General features: G+C 32.9%; 1 long non-coding RNA gene across 1 annotated transcript in view; it reads right to left on the bottom strand.

Moving 5' to 3' along the window:
• LOC126723608 (uncharacterized) overlaps nucleotides 1–16,901 on the bottom strand; it is an 87,639-nt gene extending 70,738 nt beyond the window's left edge. Inside the window, exon 1 of the long non-coding RNA XR_007654386.1 lies at nucleotides 16,254–16,901. This is a non-coding gene — a long non-coding RNA (uncharacterized LOC126723608). The remainder of the gene's footprint in view (nucleotides 1–16,253) is intronic.
• Between the last annotated feature and the right edge of the window lie 1,760 nt (nucleotides 16,902–18,661).

The following is an 18,661-nucleotide window of genomic DNA, read 5'->3' as shown; positions in this document are numbered from 1 at the left end:
TTAACTATCTCACAAGTACCCAAAATCCATTTCTATAATCTATTTTGAAAACCAAAGCATGTTTTTCTTATACATAGAAATGACTTCCCAATTCCTCACGTAGATTGGCGGTATGGAGACTCGCCCGAGAACAAGTAGGATGCTATTATGGTTACGCCCAAATAAGGAAGCCACACTGGTCAACCTTGCTCCTTTCAAAAAAAAAAAAAAAAAATGACTTCCCTCAATTCAATGGTTTAAAGAGATGATTGTCTTCCTTGAATGCAGGTATAGAGGACCAATGACCCCATTGGAAGGTGCGATCAAGTTAGTACACAGGGCCAATTTTTCCATTGGAAGGTGCGATCATGACTTGATGAGGTTTTGATTTTGCATAATATTGGAAAAAAATAATCAGATTTGTAGAACCTCCTTTTGTTTCTTTTAGCAATCACTTATTAGTTTATTTTGTATTTGTCATAGATTTTTTTTTTTTTTGGTAATCATATCTATGAAATAATTTGTGGCTATAACATTACTTTAAAAAATAATAGAGACTCCGTGAATGTAGGCTTTTATGGCCGAACCACATTAAAATTGTTGACTTCCTTCTTTTGTTTGCCTTCATTTTTCACAAAAGAATGCTACAACTTCAATCCTTGGATAATTTGTCATCAAATTATTAGCACTATTCAGATGTTTGTCATCCATAATTTGATGATTATATACAAGAAAAGATACGTACTTGCAATATCATACTGTTAAGGTTATTGCATTACACCCAATAGTTACCTGTAAATCTTGTAATGAGAGTCCTTTCATGCTTAACAGGATCATTTTTTTTCTCTCTTTTTTTTTTTTTTTTTTTTTTTTTTTTTTTTTTTTCAGGTAATATTTTTTGAAGTTTACTTGAAATAAATAGAGAGAGGCGATTTCATAATTAATTATATTTTATTTTATAAATTTAACAGTATACACAAAATAACGTTATATTAAATTTTAAATAATGCAACACTAGATGCATATTTAAATTTCTAATATTTAATCTCAATGAAGAAATTGATAATTCAAGAAAAGAACCAATGAATGGTCAGCAATGTCCCCAAGTCATGATTTTTAAAGAACACTTGGGTCTAGTTTATAGCCCAAAAGAAATACCATTATTACTATATCAAAGCCAAAACCAGAAGGCAGTTGCAGTGAAGCATAAGGAAGTTGCAGTGAAGCAACTTGGAGATTCAACTAAGGCAGCTAAGGAATCAATAGCAGAACAAGTAGAGTTGAACTCATCCAAGCAATTTGAACAAGAACAGCCTTCAGGGACTCGAGCTTCGAGTTGCCAAGTGAAGAAAATGAAGTTAGCTTTGTATATATAGTTTTCATCATCAATCAATGAAATAAAGAAACCAGTTTTTACTATCTTTACAGAAGGTTTTCCAGCGAAACAAACAGAGCGTAAATTGATATTTCTTACATACTAGGCTATTAGAAACTCAAGCCTGACCCATCAATTTCATAATATTTCATTCATTTTAAATTATGAAATTTTGAGCCCAAATAAAATGCTCTGGGTCGTGGTTATATAACTTTGGGCCTATTACTTCCAGTATCCTTGGACCTATTTATGACATTTTGGAATTTTGATCTGGTAACCACCGGGTTCTTGTCGTATAAAGCATGCCGTTTTTGCTACTTCCTGGACTAAATGGCTCCTATCGTATATAATCACTTGCATCCAGCATGGTAATCTATAAAGAATGAAGATTAATCATACTGAGTAAGGACGTTACAAAACCTTGATTGCTAATTTGAACGAATTGGACCGAAATTGAAGGAACTTGTCTAAGAAACTTGAATGCCAAATAGCATGGACTAAATTAGTTGCACTCTGCCAGTGACAACATTTAAGTTGACAAGAGTCTGGTTAGAGAACAGTTTATTTAGTTGAAACTAAAATTTTTTTCTAAAAATAATGTAGATGTTTGAGATGATGAGAACACTCTTTGAAGAGATGAGAGGAAGGCCAAAATATTTGAGATGATTAGAACACTCTTTGAAGTCTTGAATGCTTAGATTTTCTGTTTGAAATTTAGACTCTGAGAGAATATAACCTGACTTTTTGATGGATTCATAGTCAGGCCAGACAGCTCATTGAATTGTTAAAGCACCTGCTGCTTAAATTGTGTATAGTTCTCAAACATAGATGTGAAAAAGCCACTTTGCCACACCTAGGATGAAACTAGAGCCAATCAAATACCTACACGTGGCTAATTAAGTAACTGACTTCAGAGCGTGAACACTGAACAGAGAAGGTGAAAAGGAAGATGAAGAAGAAGGGAAATAGATAGACCCACGGTAAAAATATTAGAGAGAAAGGCTGGAAGAAACTAGAAAGTAAAGAAGGACAATGGTTACAAATTTAAGTAAACAAAATGAGTAGGTGGGGATGTCAGGATGTGGGTGCGTTTCACGTGGGTGCATCAAGGAATTTGGAAAAAGTAATCAGTTACATTGTTTAGAATTACCTAATTCGTGGTACCATATAATATCAAGTTATTGGCCTCTCACTCTCACCAATTGCTCTAGATTTTTCAGCCAAAAAATTTATTGGTGTTTTTCCTATAAAAGTAGGAAATTTAAAAAAAATTAGAATACTTTGATACTTTTGAAAATATGTCGTTTGGAAAAATTCCAACAAGTCTTGGTAGTTGTGTAAAACTATAATTTCTAGCCATGAGAAGCAACTTCTTTCAAGGAGCCATTCCTTCATCTTTCGAATCATTAAGGAGACTTCAAGTTTTAGATTTTTCTAAAAACGATTTCTCTAAAAACATTCCAAAATTTTTGGAGAGCTTTATCTTCTTGCAATTATTGAATTTGTCTTATAACGATTTTGATGGTGAGGTACCAATAAATGGAGTTTTCAAGAATACAAGGGCAACGTTGATTAAGGGAAACAATAAACTCTGTGGAGGCATGCTTAAGTTTGATCTTTCTATATGTAAATACAAGGATATTTTTATAAAATAACTATAAAAGCCAAACTTTATTATTAGTTAGCCAAGGTTTGAAACAATTTTGGTATCTAACGACTCGAGTCTGTGAAACTCGATTTCATTGTAGCAAACCGAGTTTAAGAGACTCGATTTTTGTGTGCATCTTCTTCCTCCATTCTTTTTTCTCCATTTCAGGTCCTGTTCACCATCTTCTTCCCTTCTTCCAAGCCCCCAAAAATCCATTTCATCTAAATCCCTTCTTCCTTCTCCATCCAAATCCATTTCTCAAAATCCCAAACCCAAATCACGATCTTAATCGGAGCAAAAATCCAAACCCAAAAATCACGATTTCTTCTTGCGTTGGTGTTTTCTGGGCTGCATTGCTGTGATTTTTGGGTTGCTGTGATGCGATTTTTGGATTTCTGCATTGCTGTGATTTCTGGGTATCGTCTTCTGGAGGGAAATCGAGTATTAGAGAGTCGAGTTCCAATGGAAATCGACTCTTTCAAACTCGATTTGCTACAGTAAAATCAAGTCTCACATGCTAGAGTCGTTAGATACTAAAATAGTTTCAATCCTTGGCTAACTAATAATAAAGTTTGTCTTTTATAGTTATTTTATAAAAAAATCCTAAATACAATAAATCCAAGAAGAAGAAGTTGACTCTTTCTGTAAAGCTAATAATCTCTATAATTTCTAGCCTTCTTGGAGTAACTTTGGTAATGTTATTTTTACTTCTCCAAACTTTAAAAAGAAAAAGGAGAGAGTATTTTAAATAATTCAGGAAATTTACTTTTGAATGTATCTTACCAAAGTCTCCTAGATGCTACAGATGCATTCTCCACCAGTAATTTAATTGGTGTGGGTAGCTTTGGATTTTTGTATAGAGGAATTCTTGATCATGATAGACGTTGTTAGGTTTTAAGACTTTAGGAACCAATGTATTAGAACTTCAATATGTATTATATTGGCAAATCATGATCAAAACATAGAGTCCAGGTTTAGGCTTGCTCAGAGCGTGATTTATTGTAAAATTGGAATAGAGTGATTGCAAGATTTATTGGACAAAATCTGCAAGGCTCGATTGATTGAAACTCGTGCAGATTTAATTTTTTGCAAAATTTCCAATTCAGCCCAAGCCCAATAAACATGTAGGGTTAAGTGTTTTACTCCTAATATATAAAGGAAACTCTAAGCACGTTTTTATGAGTTTTTTAAAGAGATTAGAGTACAGCTTGTGCCTCTTTTTTAGATTTAGGGTTTTGTACTCAAAAGCTCTCTAAAGTCTTTGTTGAGTTGTATGTTGAATCTTTTGTGAGATCTAGAGGTGTTTACCTTCATACACACACTTAGGGTTATCAAGATCAAGATTGATGTTAAAAACTTGGTGATCTTTTCAGTTGCTACATAAAGAACTTTCATGAAGATTTGAAACCATTGAGTGGAGTCTCAAAGTCACAAGTATGAGAACTAATGTTCCAACTTTTTTTTTAATTATTAATTGACATAAATGTTTTTTTTTTTAAATGAGACATAATGATCCCTAATTTTAAAAGATAATGGTTACATTAATAATAATAATAAAACAACATTGGTCATTGATGAGTTGATTGTGTTCAAGTATGAATATATATATATATATATATATATTTGTTTCTCACATCAAATGACCCTCTAACCCAGTGGCGGAGCTATGTTATGGCCCAAGGGGGCCATGGCCCCCCCAAATTTTTTTAAATTTTTTAGGAAGGAAACTTACGAGCTTAACAATTTTTTGTCTCAAATCTGGGTCTTGGGAAAATATTAGGAGTAGAAAACTTATTTCTTCTTTTCCCTGACTTGTTTTCTGAAGCCTTTTAGTGCTTCACAGATTTCTAAGTCCTAAAATACTTTACTATTTGCTCTAATCCTAGAGGACCACATGTGTATGATTTTAAAACTATACATTTTAAAAGAAAAATGTGATCTCAGTTACTCCCAGCTACGTGCCTAGCTTATTGGCTTTCATTCTCTTGTTCTATTATTCATTAATTTTTTTTTTAATAAAAGTGCTACACTCACTATATTTTCACAATAAATTATAGTTAATAAGTTGATATTGATTCTAATTTTTTAATTAGTTCTAATTTAAATTCACAATTGAAATTAATCTTTTGTCCACCAATAACAACTAATAATAATTTGTTACTTAAGATTTATGGTGAAAATATTGTGAAAATATTTTGGACAAAGCATTTTTTTTATTATTAAAATGGTGAATGATAAATATACTATAATAATATATCATATAAATATAATATATTATTATAAATTTGACAAAAATATATGATTGGTTATTCACTTATTTGATTATATGTTTTTTTTATGCATTCAATGACAGAAAGATTATTGTATATAGAAAAATGTCATGTCCATAACATTTTAACAATATTTTCACAATAAATTTTAGGTGGTGGGTTGTTATTTGTTGTTATTGGTGGGTAAAAAGATAATTTTAGTGGTGGTCTTAGATTAAAATCAGTAACAACCTGTCACCTAAAATTTATTGTGAATATAACATTTTTCATTATACATAATATAAATATAGTATATACATGTTAAAAATTTATGATCTCATTTTAAACATGGCCCCCCCAAAGAAAAATTCCTGGCTTCGCCACTGCTCTAACCATTGGTTACCAAACAGTATTAATAACATTGTCTTGTAGTACAATGAAGTTAGAGTTAACGGTTCAAAAGACGTTCTTTCACGAAAGAAAAACGAGACTAGGCCACAACAAGAAGTTAAGAACAACAACAGAATTCAAAACAAATTCTCTACAAGAAAAGACATTTTTCCCATACCAAAATATTTAGATAGAATGACCGAAACATCAAATAATTTTGACCATCTTATTCTCTACCTCAATAATTGACCCACCATTTTTTATTTAGAATAGGTGGGATTCAAAGCCTAAATATATGATACTATCAAAGATATCATTATTATTGAATTATCACTTATTGAAACTCAAACCCCACCCACCAATTCTATTCATTTTAAATTATGTCATTTGGACCCAAGCAACACTCAGGTCTAGTTTCAAGACCCAAAAAAAAGGCACTGGGGTGCGGTTGTATATAGCGTTAGGCCTATTATTTCCAGTATCCTTGGACCCATTTATGACATTTTGGAATTTGGATCCCGGAAACACCAGGTTTTACAAAAATTTTGGAATTTGCAGATCTTGTAATGAGAGCCTTTTTTACGCTTAACAAGATCTCCTTTCCTCTCTCCTTTTATTTATTTTTCTTTTTTTTTTGTGTTTTTTTTTAAGATAATATCCCTTGAAGAGTACTTGAAATAAATAAATAGAGTCAATTTCATATTTTGAATTTTATTTTATGAATCTAAAATTATACAAAGTATAACGTTATTTTAACATTTAAATAATGTGACACTAGTTGCATGTTACATATGTAATATTCAATCTTAATGAGGAAATCGATCAGTTTCCAATTCAAGAAAAGAATCAATGAATGGTCAGAAGTGAAAACAAAAAATATGAGTAAAATATATACTTTGCATGTCGTGAATTTAAAATAATCCCTGCCTCTACACTTGATGGGCCTCTTTCTGTACATTAATGTACAACGTGAAAACCCATCACCTGCATCTCTTTTTGAGCTTTAGTTGACGACCTTGACCCTTGAGTTCTATTCACTCCCCTGTGTATCCTTCCTAATAAATTATTTTCCTCAAAAAACAAAATGAAGCTAATATATGTTTGCTTTGTCTTCTGTGATGATTAGGAGCAAAACTTGTAAGCCATTTTTATTCTAACTAATCCCGGTCATGTGATGTATGGAAATATATCATTATTTTGAAATGTGATATAAAATGTGTACTTTATTTTCAAAATTTTATTGTAAATGATCTGTTCTTCTTAAAAATTAAACAGTTTCTAAAAATAATTTCTATATCTCTATTTTCTAAATATATAATATTATTATTTTAGTGTTTTTGATTAATATTATTCTTTTCTGAAGTAATCCATATTCTTCTAACTACTGTTATTACACATTATATTTTTCTAATTTCTTTTAGTACAACTAAAATTTTTTAGTTTCAAAATTTCTTATTTTAAGTTTCAAATAAATATCTAAATAGAAGGATGGAAACATCAAATAATTTTGACTATCTTATTCTCTACCTCAATAATTGACCCTCCATTTTTTTTTTTTTCCCCAAATAGGTAGATGGTCAGAAAGGGCACTATAAAGAATTATGGCATTTGGGAGGGATTTAAAACTCAGATATAGCACATTATAAAGAATACAATTATTATTGGGTTATCATTTATCACTTAACCCCAAGCCTGACGCACAATTATATTAATTTTAAATTATAGCATTTGGACCCAAACAACACTTGGGCCTAGTTTCGAGCAAAAAAAAAAAAACAGTGGGGTGTGGTTGAATATAGCTTTAGGCCTATTATTTCCAGCATGCTGCCTTTGTAACTTGGGAGTTGTAAGTAAAAAGTCATCTACAAGACTACAAATGATGCTGAGGTAGTGCTTTCCTCGGCTAAGTGACTCCTATCTAGGAGTAGCAAAGTAAGCTCAAACCTATTTGTCCACCTAAATCCATCCACTCTAATTGAACCTAAACCCACCCAATTATTAGTTGGGTTAAATGGGTATCAACTCAATTAGACCCAGTAATTATTGGGTTTTAACTAAAACTCATTTAACCCAAAAATAATATACCCAAATTCAACCCAGCCCTTTCTATAAAATAAAAAAATAAAAAATAAAAAATAAAAATAAACAGCCTTAGATGTTTTAGTGTTTCAAGATTTGATTTGTTCTTCTAAAAATTAAACAGTTTCTAAAAATAATTACTATATCTCTATTTTCTAAATATATAATGTAGGGCCACAATTTGATGCCCAAACCCCTATTTTGTAAGTCTTGGTCCAAAAAGCCCAACACAATGAATTTTTGTAAAGTATGGGTCAAAGAACTAGGTTTAAATAAGTTAAGCGAGGTATTGCATGGAATAAAGGAACACGTGAACAAGAACAAAAGCCATTACACAGAAAGATCACACGATCTGATAGGCTAAAAACTTAATTTGAGTATACAGATCAATGCAATAAGGTTCCTTTGCATGCTATAGTACTCTCCCTTCTTTTCTTCTTTCTTCCCTCTTTTTCTTATGGGGGCTTCTACACATTATATAGGCATTTTCTTATCATCTGGGTTTTACACTTGTCGATCATCCAAACCTCTACTTGAGCATCAGTCCCATCAGACACCTCTTTCAGTTCTTTGTGAGTTGTGGTAGCTAAGGTAACACTGTTCAAGGGTCTTCTCCACATTAAAGCGGCCAGGAAAGTAGTTGTAGTGCATTCAATGTGGTGGTGGCAGCTTTTGCTTAAATATTTTGTGCTTCTTTCCTTTTCACGTATCTAGGGAGTGGGTTTCAGTGGCTTGGACGTATGTTTGCTCCGGATTTTCAGTGTCCGAGGAGGAATTTGCTCCTCGGACCTGTTTTCTTGGTTTCCAGTGATAGGCTTAACATGGATTGCCTAAGCCACGTTAACTTCTCGGACGAGCTGGTGTCCTCGGACGGGCCCAAGGCCCCACTTGTTACTTTGGGCTATAGTCCCCACATATAATATTATTATTTTAGTGTTTTTGATTGATATTATTCTTTTTTGAAGTAATCCATATTCTTCTAACTACTGTTATTACACATTATATTTTTCTAATTTCTTTTAGTGCAACTAAAATTTTTAAGTTTCAAAATTTATTATTTTAAGTTTCAAATAAATATCTAAATAGAAGGATGGAAACATCAAATAATTTTGACTATCTTATTCTCTACCTCAATAATTGACCCTCCATTTTTGTTTTTTTGTTTTCAAATAGGTAGATGGTCAGAAAGGGCACTATAAAGAATTATGGCATTTGGGAGGGATTTAAAACTCAGATATAGCACATTATAAAGAATACAATTATTATTGGGTTATCATTTATCACTTAAACCCAAGCCTGACGCATCAATTCCATTAATTTTAAATTATAGCATTTGGACCCAAACAACACTTGGGCCTAGTTTCGAGCACTAAAAATAAAAAACAGTGGGGTGTGGTTGAATATAGCTTTGGGCCTATTATTCCAGCATGCTGCCTTTGTAACTTGGGAGTTGGAACTAAAAAGTCATCTTCAAGACTACAAATGATGCTGAGGTATTGCTTTCCTCGGCTAAGTGACTCCTATCTAGGAGTGGCAAAGTAAGCCTAGACTTATTTGTCCATCCAAATTCACCCACTCTAATTGAACCTAAACCCACCCAATTATTAGTTGGGTTAAATGGGCATCAATTCAATTAGACCCAGTAATTATTGGGTTTTAACTAAAAACCCATTGAAACCCATTTAACCCAAAAATAATATACCCAAATTCAACCCAGCCCTTTCCATAAAAAATAAATAAATAAATAAACAGCCTTAGATGTTTTTGTGTTTCAAGATTTGATTTGTTCTTCTTAAAAATTAAACAGTTTCTAAAAATAATTTCTATATCTCTATTTTCTAAATATATAATATTATTATTTTAGTGTTTTTGTTTGATATTATTCTTTTTTGAAGTAATCCATATTCTTCTAACTACTGTTATTACACATTATATTTTTCTAATTTCTTTTAGTAAAACTAAAATTTTTAAGTTTCACAATTTCTTATTTTAAGTTTCAAATAAATATCTAAATAGAAGGATGGAAACATCAAATAATTTTGACTATCTTATTCTCTACCTCAATAATTGACCCTCCATTTTTTTTTTTTTTTTTTCCAAATAGGTAGATGGTCAGAAAGGGCACTATAAAGAATTATGGCATTTGGGAGGGATTTAAAACTCAGATATAGCACATTATAAAGAATACAATTATTATTGGGTTATCATTTATCACTTAAACCCAAGCCTGACGCATCAATTCTATTAATTTTAAATTATAGCATTTGGACCCAAACAACACTTGGGCCTAGTTTCGAGCCCAAAAAAAAAAAAAAAAAACAGTGGGGTGTGGTTGAATATAGCTTTGGGCCTATTATTTCTAGCATGCTGCCTCTGTAACTTGGGAGTTGGAACTAAAAAGTCATCTACAAGACTACAAATGATGCTGAGGTAGTGCTTTCCTCGGCTAAGTGACTCCTATCTAGGAGTGGCAAAGTAAGCCCAGACCTATTTGTCCACCTAAATCTACCCACTCTAATTGAACCTAAACCCAACTAATTATTAGTTGGGTTAAATGGTCATTAACTCAATTAGACTCAGTAATTATTGGATTTTAACTAAAAATCCATTGAAACCCATTTAACCCAAAAATAATATATCCAAATTCAACCCAGCCCTTTTCATAAAATAAAAAAAATAAACAGCCTTAGATGTTTTAGTGTTTTAAGATTTTCATTTTCCTTTATTTTCTAAGCCTCCAAACACTTCTCTCTCTCTCTCTCTCTCTCTCTCTCTCTCACTTGCTCTCTCACTTTTCCTATCTCACTATTGCTCTCACATAGATGCAGACAAACTCAAGTTCACAGCTCTACCTTTCTCCACAGAGCACTCTCTCTACCCAGGATTTTCTTTGGCCAGCCTTCCCTCCACCCAGCCCAGCCCCCTCTCCCCTTCACCTAGCTCTCTCTTTGCCTAGCCCCCTCTCCCTTGTGTTGGTTTTGTCTCGGAGGTTTGGGTTTTTTTTGGTGGGTCTCGAGCACAAAAATTGGCAGTGATTGTAATGGGGATTTCTTGGTGGTTTTTTTTTTTTTTTTTATTATTATTTTTTTTTTTGTGGTTGTGGTTGTTGTAAATCGTGGGTGCGTGGGGCATGTGGGTCAGTCGGAGGCTATGGAGTCGAGTGCTGACATGGCAGTGGCAATGTTGGTGGTGGTGGTTGAGAAGGTGGGGTTGGTGAAGGTGGAGAGGCATTGGAGAGGAAAAGGGTTGGATCTCTAGAGTGGTAATGCCAGTGAGGCCTTTTTTTTTTTTTTTTTTTTTTTTTTTTTTTTTAATTTCTGGTATCGGAGAGGAATTTTCTCAGGAAACATAGAGAGGGAAAATGAATGAAATGAAAGTTTCTTGGAAATCAAAGAGAGAAAGAGAGAGCAGAAGTGAGAGTTTTTTTGTCAGAATTGAAGTGGGGAGGCAATGGAGGAGAAAGAAAAAGAAATTTTAGATCCAAGAAAAGTTTTTCCTTTGTTTTTTCTTTTTTCCGGGAAAGTAGAGTGGGAATCAAAGAAAGTGTTGAGGTTTACATTTTAATGGTATTTTAGTAATTTTGATAATTGGGTAATTGGGTGAGTTGGGGTTTACTTATAATAATTGGGTTGAGTTGAATTTGGGTTAAAAATAATTAGTTAAATGGATTTTAATGGGTAAATGAGTTTTATATACCCAACCTAATTATGCTCATCTCAAATCCACCTAAACCCGCCCATTTGACACCCCTACTCCTATCATATCCTAATCACTTGCATCCCTAAAATGTTGAATAATGTTATAGTTTATGACATGTCAAATCCACAAAACGGCATGGCAGAGTTAGGGCAATCCTATGTTCCAATTAGAAATCCAATGTTGTGTAGTTGGAGCCTGCCCTTTAAATTTTTTTTTTTTTCAACAAAAAGTGAAAGGGACTTGGTTTAATAACATCGAAAGAGATGAGAAAGTGTATATTTTGTACTCCCGAAATATTATATTATTTTCTTGTGTTTATATGTCATTAAATTGCTCAATTTTGGTGGTGGTTGCTCTGCCATTTTGTCTTCATGGTTATTCATTATACATATGTAGGAAAAGTTGAAAAAGTAATAAAAAAAATTAATAATTAATAATTAATAATAATTTTTGTTTAAAAAAAAAAAAAAAAAACCCTGGAATAAGGATGAAGTAACTCAAATAACTTTACCATTTCTTAACTTTAAATTATGTTTTTTCACAATACTTCTTAATATACTTTCTAAGAAGAAATATAACTTAAATAAGAATATCTTGTAGAAGATAGAGCATGCCTTGAAAAAACTTTACTGCTTGTCATAATATTGTTCCTATTATATGTCACTAAAGAGCTCCTTCAAAACTAGTGAGATTGTATTTTTTTTTTTTTAATATGGAATTAGATCAATCAAATAATAAATTTTATTTGCAATTTTAGAGTATGATACGAGAAATAAGGACCTAATGATATCTAGAATTATTTTATACTATTATTAGAGATATTCACAGGCAAAAGACTCGCAAATAATTAATTTTTTTGAAGATAGCTTGAACCTTTTTGATTTTGTTAAAAAAAGTTTCGCCCAATCAATTGCTTGACATTCTGGATCCTGCTCTAAATTTGGAAAAAGAAGAATTTGCTAAAGGGTTAGCGACTAGTTTACGGTATCAGCATACACTCGGCAAACTAAGTAACTAACTTCTTACAAAACGATAACACGGTAATTAAAGGCTACAACCAACGACTTGTCGCTTTACTGTCCTTCAGTCTTCGCAATTTCATAGATTTGCCATCTAACAGTGCCTCCAAAAATCAACGACTTCAATCTTGTCAACCTGATGAGACAAATTTCAAGAAATTGGGCCTCTCTCAGAAAAGTTAATGGGTTTCTTAATTATTTGAAACCCAGCCTAAGTCGTGATGGACCTCCATTTTTGCTTCCCATCTAACCCACATTAAGTCAACTCAAGTACCAAAATCTAATTTATTTTCTTTCACCAACATCCATCCAACAATAGACAACGCGGTGGTGATAGAAATAATCTATCATATTTCAGCTACATGTAATATCACCTTGTCTAGATGCAGTGGATAAGGACTATAAATTTGTTATTCTTAAAATAAATTTTTGTCCCTGCTGATAAGGGCGAAACTACAACCAAGGTTGCGGTGGCCGTGGCCCTCACAAGAGTTTTTAAAAATCCTTTATAATAGATAGTATTTAAAAATAGGAGTTGTCCCTAGCAAAAATGCCTAATTTTGCCCTTATCTGTGGATAATAATCAATTTGAGCATTGATATCTTTTCTGCTATGTTAGAAATTTCTTTCATGAATTGGAATATCGATGGATTGGAATATTGTAGGCAATGAAAATGTAGAACAATCAATGTGGGACGTGCAAACCCATCATGCATAGAACACGACCCCTTGTACAAGGGTCAATTGTGGACCGTGCCTTATTCATTCTCATAGGTAGTAAGGTGATCTATGTAATTTGACAATGGCAGGTTAGATTACTCTTACACATAAAAGGCAAATAAATATATATGTCCTATAACTATTTCTATAAATCTAAGACACGTCCATTTCATACACAATTTCACAATCTGGTGAAGTTGTATACTATAAGTGATGGATACTTTTTATCCATTTTTTTTAACGGTTTATAATCAACCATTTCAACAACTTATAAAAATCGGTGTTAATGTGGCATTTGGTATATTTGACTTTTAAAATTGACCAGGGTTACAAGCTTTAGAAAATATTGAATGAGGTTGATAGGAAGGTTCCTCCTCTTTGTTCCATTATCAAATATCCCTTTTCAAGCAGAGGAAAAAAAAAATGAAAAGAACGAAATCTCTGAAATCCCTCTTGTCCTCCTAATATTTTGGATTAGGTATGATTTGTACCACATGGCTCAACCCTCTGTTATGAAAAAACACAGAACCCAATAGAATAGGGATGAAATTAAGTCTAAAATATTATGATTAGTATCATTCTATCTATATTATTTTCTTATTTTGTGAACATCACGTAGATTTGGGTCACCATGCCATGAAAATAAAATTGACCTCTTATTTGATTTTTTTTTTTTTTTTTTGGTTATTTTCAATAAAGATATTCATAATTTTAATCTCTCATTTCTTGTTATAACTACCAAAAGATTTTTTTAAAAAAATTAAAAACCTTAAGATAGTGCAATTAATTAAGGATTCAATGTGGGTTCTAGTTAGCTTAACTGGTAAAATCGCTGATAGTTTTTTGATACAAGATAGAAAATTCTACTCTAACATAATCTAAGTGTATGTGTATGAAGCTCCCTCTTGGAGACTTAAACCCCGGCCCTTGCCCCCCATGCCTTACAAGTACTTATACTTGTGGAGTGACCATCGCACCAAGGGTGTGCAGTGGTATCATTGATAGTTGAATAAGATATCCAGGGTTTAATCCTTGCCTACACCAAAAATCGATTGGTGTCTTAATCTGAAAATAAAAAACACAATTATCAGAAACGGATACCATAGTTTGAAACTCTATAAAAATAAAATAAATTTACGGACTCAATCAAATTCATTATACGAAGCATGCTAAAATGTCCTAAGCCATTAGTATTTTTTAAGGGGGAAAAATAATAAGGGATAATTATAGTAAACCCACTTTTGGTATAGTCCGTTTTCACTTTGCTTATTTGTGGTTTAAAATTTTACACTTTGCCCACTTGAGGTTACTTCCATTAGGATTCTATTACCTACCTCTGTTAAATAGAAGGTTAAATTTGTATTTTTACACCATTTTTATGTCTCTCTCCTCCTAAAACATAAAACACATAAAAATTCAAGAGAAAATAAGATCAAAATGTGCTATTGGTAAAAAATATTATGCAATTTCTTAGAACTTCAACTTGTATTTGAACTTATCATCTCAACCACAAACAAACTAATTATACATCTGAAAGCATGATAAAGTCGTATGAGAAAAATTGGATAAAAATTAAAACTCCTAATCTAACTCAACAACATTCAAATAAATCAAATCAAATCTCCTGCTCCCCATGTCCAAAAACTAGAAACCCAGAAAAGTTGAAAACCCAAAAAAGTTCAAACAACAAAAATTGTTTTAAACAACAAGAATTGAAACTCCTCATGCCCAAAAACTGGAAACCCAGATAAGTTAAAACCCCAAAAAACTTCAAACAACAAAAATTGAAACTCCTCATGTCAAAAAAAATTGAAAAGCCAGAAAAATTCAAAAACTAGAAACCCAGAACTGCCACTAGCTGACATGTGGAAAACGTATTTGGGGATCTTAACTTGGCTGGGTTGTAACCTTAGGCCCTCGTTATGTAAGCCAACTTGTGCACCTTATAACAGGAAACCGAATTAATCTTCCACAAATTCAAGACTGGCTCCTCGAGAAGAGTGGTTTCTCCTTGTAGACAAATTCAATCTTCTAAAGGACCCTTCCGATGAGTCAACATTCCTTGTCATTGCAATTTTTGGTCCTATGAATAGTTTGGCTTTTACTAGAGTGAGACTAGGAGCTGCTTTGAACAGAAGAGAAGAGGTGAGTGGGTTGTTGTTGCCAATCCAGAGAATTTGAAATTCATGGATGTTGCACATTTTAATGATCAAATATATGCACTTTGTGATAATGGCAAGCTGGTTCTTTTTCTGGTACAAAATGGCAAGCTGGTTCGCTTTGAGCCTGATGCTCCTTTGGCAGGTATGGTCCAAGTTATTGCTGACCATCCACAAGATGTAGGGGCACACTGAAAAATATACGCGAAGCACTTTTAGTTCCTATATTTTAACTTTTTTTTTCATTTTAGTCCCTACATTTTAATTTCATCGCTTTTAGTTTTTAAATCAATTAATACATGTTATTTTGGTCATTTCCGTCAATTAACAGTCGGAAATATCTGACGTGGCAAACGGAGATTTAAATATTATTAAAAATTCACATCTCCCATGATATATCAGTATATAAATTTAAAAATTAATTTATTAATTTTAACTAAATAAAAAAAAAATTAAAAACAGAATTAAAAACCAAAATTCACAGTATTTAAGACCTAAAAGTTTCTTGAACAAAACCACCAAAAACACCAACCCAGATCTAAAAGATTCTCTCATTATTTCACTTCTTACATTTTCTTAGCAACCAAACATGTAAAACACACAGCAATCTTCAAATGAGACCAAAACCCAACAATCACAAAAATACCAAAACACTAAAACATCTCTACCGGACCCAACCAACCAAACACCAAACACCAAACATCAAAACTCAACCAAACATAACAATAGACCAAGAAAATCCTCCACTGATTCACAACCTTTAAGCCCCACCAACGGCCAAAAAATCCAGATCTACCCACCACCTCTGAGCCCAGTTGACCACCTTCGAGGGCTTGATGTAGCGATGGACAATGTGTCGCTGGTGCAAGCAGGCGAGTTCGGCAAGGATTTGGTGGGCTAGATTGGAGAGTTGGCGCTTGTTCGCGATGTGCATACCTTCCAATGAGCCTCGATCCATGTACTCCAACAGGACTTGGATTTCGCCGTTGTGGTCGAACATGTCGTGGCATTTGACCATGTTCAGGTTGTCCACGTTGTGGAGGATCTCAATTTCGGTGCAGATCTGGCGGCGCACCAAGTCCTCATGGTTCCTGTATATGACCTTGAGGGTGAAGACTCTACTCGTCGGCTTGTGGATCACTCAGTACATGGTCCCTCCCGTGCCGCTCCCGATTCAATTGGCTCGCTCGAGCTGGGAGTAGCGGAAGCATAGAGGAGTCGCGTTTCTATTTCTGTGATTCGAGGTTTCTTCATAAGATGACGTGCTGGCGGCAGAGTTGGAGTTGGAGTTGGCGGAACATGGTCTGGAAGAGAGAGATCTCCGTGTTTTGGAAGAGAGAGAGAGAGAGGAAGCTTTGAGTTTTGGAAGAGAAAGGAAGCTTGGAGAATGTTTTAGAAGGATTGGGGGAACCGGCTTTTGATAAGGAAGTTTTGGGTTGAAGTTTTTATTCTGATTGTGTGAATTTTTTATGGGTTTGTAATAAAGTTTAACTCATTGATCTAAGAATATGATTTCTGTTCTGGGGATGAACACAAGGGACATGAACACGTTCTTTAGAAAAAATAATGAAAGAAATAATTTTTTTTAAATTTAATTATCTGATTTTATTTTAAAAGAATTTAGAAAAAAACATGAAAATGTCTTTTTTTATTATTATTTTATGTTGACTTGGCATTTATTAAATAACAAATAAATTTATTATTATTATTTTATTTGTCATGTCAACATTTACTGTGTCAATAGTGCACTCCGTTTGTCACGTCAGATATTTTCGGCTGTTGATTGATGGAAATGACCAAAATAACATGCGCTAATTGATTTAGGGACTAAAAGTAGTAAAATTAAAATGTAGGAACCAAAATGGAAAAAAGTCAAAATGTAGGGACTAAAAGTGCATTTATGCCAAAAATATATTTGGTGGAGTCATCTGGAAATCTTTATGGGGTTTTTTGTAACAGACTTATTATTTTTGTAATTTTTATGAGGGTCCAAGTGTTGATATTAGCACAAGCTCTTTCAAAAAATTCAAACCCTAACTTTTTAATTCGTATTATGTTATGTTTTGGTGGTAAAAGTTGTTTTTTAACGGAAAAACCAAAAGGTGGGTAACAGAGCCCTAACGGAAGTAATCCTAGGTAAGTAAAGTGTAAAGTTTTAAATCATGGATAGGCAAAGTGAAAATAGATCACACCACAGGTGGGTTTATTGTAATTATCTCATAATAATAAATTTGTTTAGTTAGAGTTTTGTTTTGGAAGAGGTGATGGGTTATGTTTTCAAAAAATTGGGCCTCTCTTAGAAAAGTTAATGGGTGTTTTATTCGGAACCTAGCGTAAGTTCTTCTTCAACCAAACTCTACTGAAATAGATTAGCCAATGATAATTACTCTATAATTGGAAAGTCTTGAAGGGCCCATCTAGGTCACGTTAAGTAAACTCAAGTATGAAAATCTATTCTTATTAAAAAAATCAACATGACAATTGCTTTATAATTGAAGCAATTTTTTTTTTTTTTTTTTTTTTTTTTTTTTTTTTTTTTTTAACTACTATGTAAGAAATTTCTTCATTGGTATACGATGGATTGGGATATTGTTCTCCGTGAAAATTTAGAAAAATGAATGTGGCCATGTGGAGACTGGAGATCCGTCAATTCGTCATGCACGACCCCTTGTACATGGGTCTATGCATGTAATATCACCTCCAGCAATAGACCTTGACTTATTCATTCTCATAGATGACCCACATAATCTGACAAGGGCAGATCAAAAGTCCATCAATCTTGCAATTCAATTGTAAATCCTTTACACGAGAATTGACTTGTTTCCAAGATTAATTTCACATATTTTTCATTAGAACCTAGGAAGAGAGAGTAGCGGTCAAGCATCTCGTCTACCTTCTCTTAATGTTTGGGTTCTAGCAGTGCGAGTATTACTTTGATACTCTAGTTCTATTTATGTCTTTTGGTATTGTACCGTATGACCATGTTTAGGTCATGTACTTTTATGAAGATTTGGATTTTATTTTATTTATATCTATTCGGTATTTGGTTTTATTTTCTTCCATTGCATTGTTTTGTGCTTGGACATGCATTAATCTTATCATTGTTGTACTTACTTGCTTACATGTTTGGATGATCATAACTTTACGTTATTGATCATTGTAGCCATAGTCTCTATGGTTGCCTGGTGTTTGATCAAGTTGCATTCAGGCATACCATTCATATCATACTTGATCATAGTGTACTTGTTACTTATTCCTGCCTTTATACTTACTATTTTAAACTTTAGGGTCTAACCTATTTTATGCAAGTGTTTCAGGTATTGGTTCTAAGTTCAAGTTCTTGG

Source organism: Quercus robur, chromosome 4, assembly GCF_932294415.1.
Source record: "Quercus robur chromosome 4, dhQueRobu3.1, whole genome shotgun sequence".
NCBI lineage: Eukaryota > Viridiplantae > Streptophyta > Magnoliopsida > Fagales > Fagaceae > Quercus > Quercus robur.
This window is presented reverse-complemented; position numbering and strand designations above follow the sequence as displayed.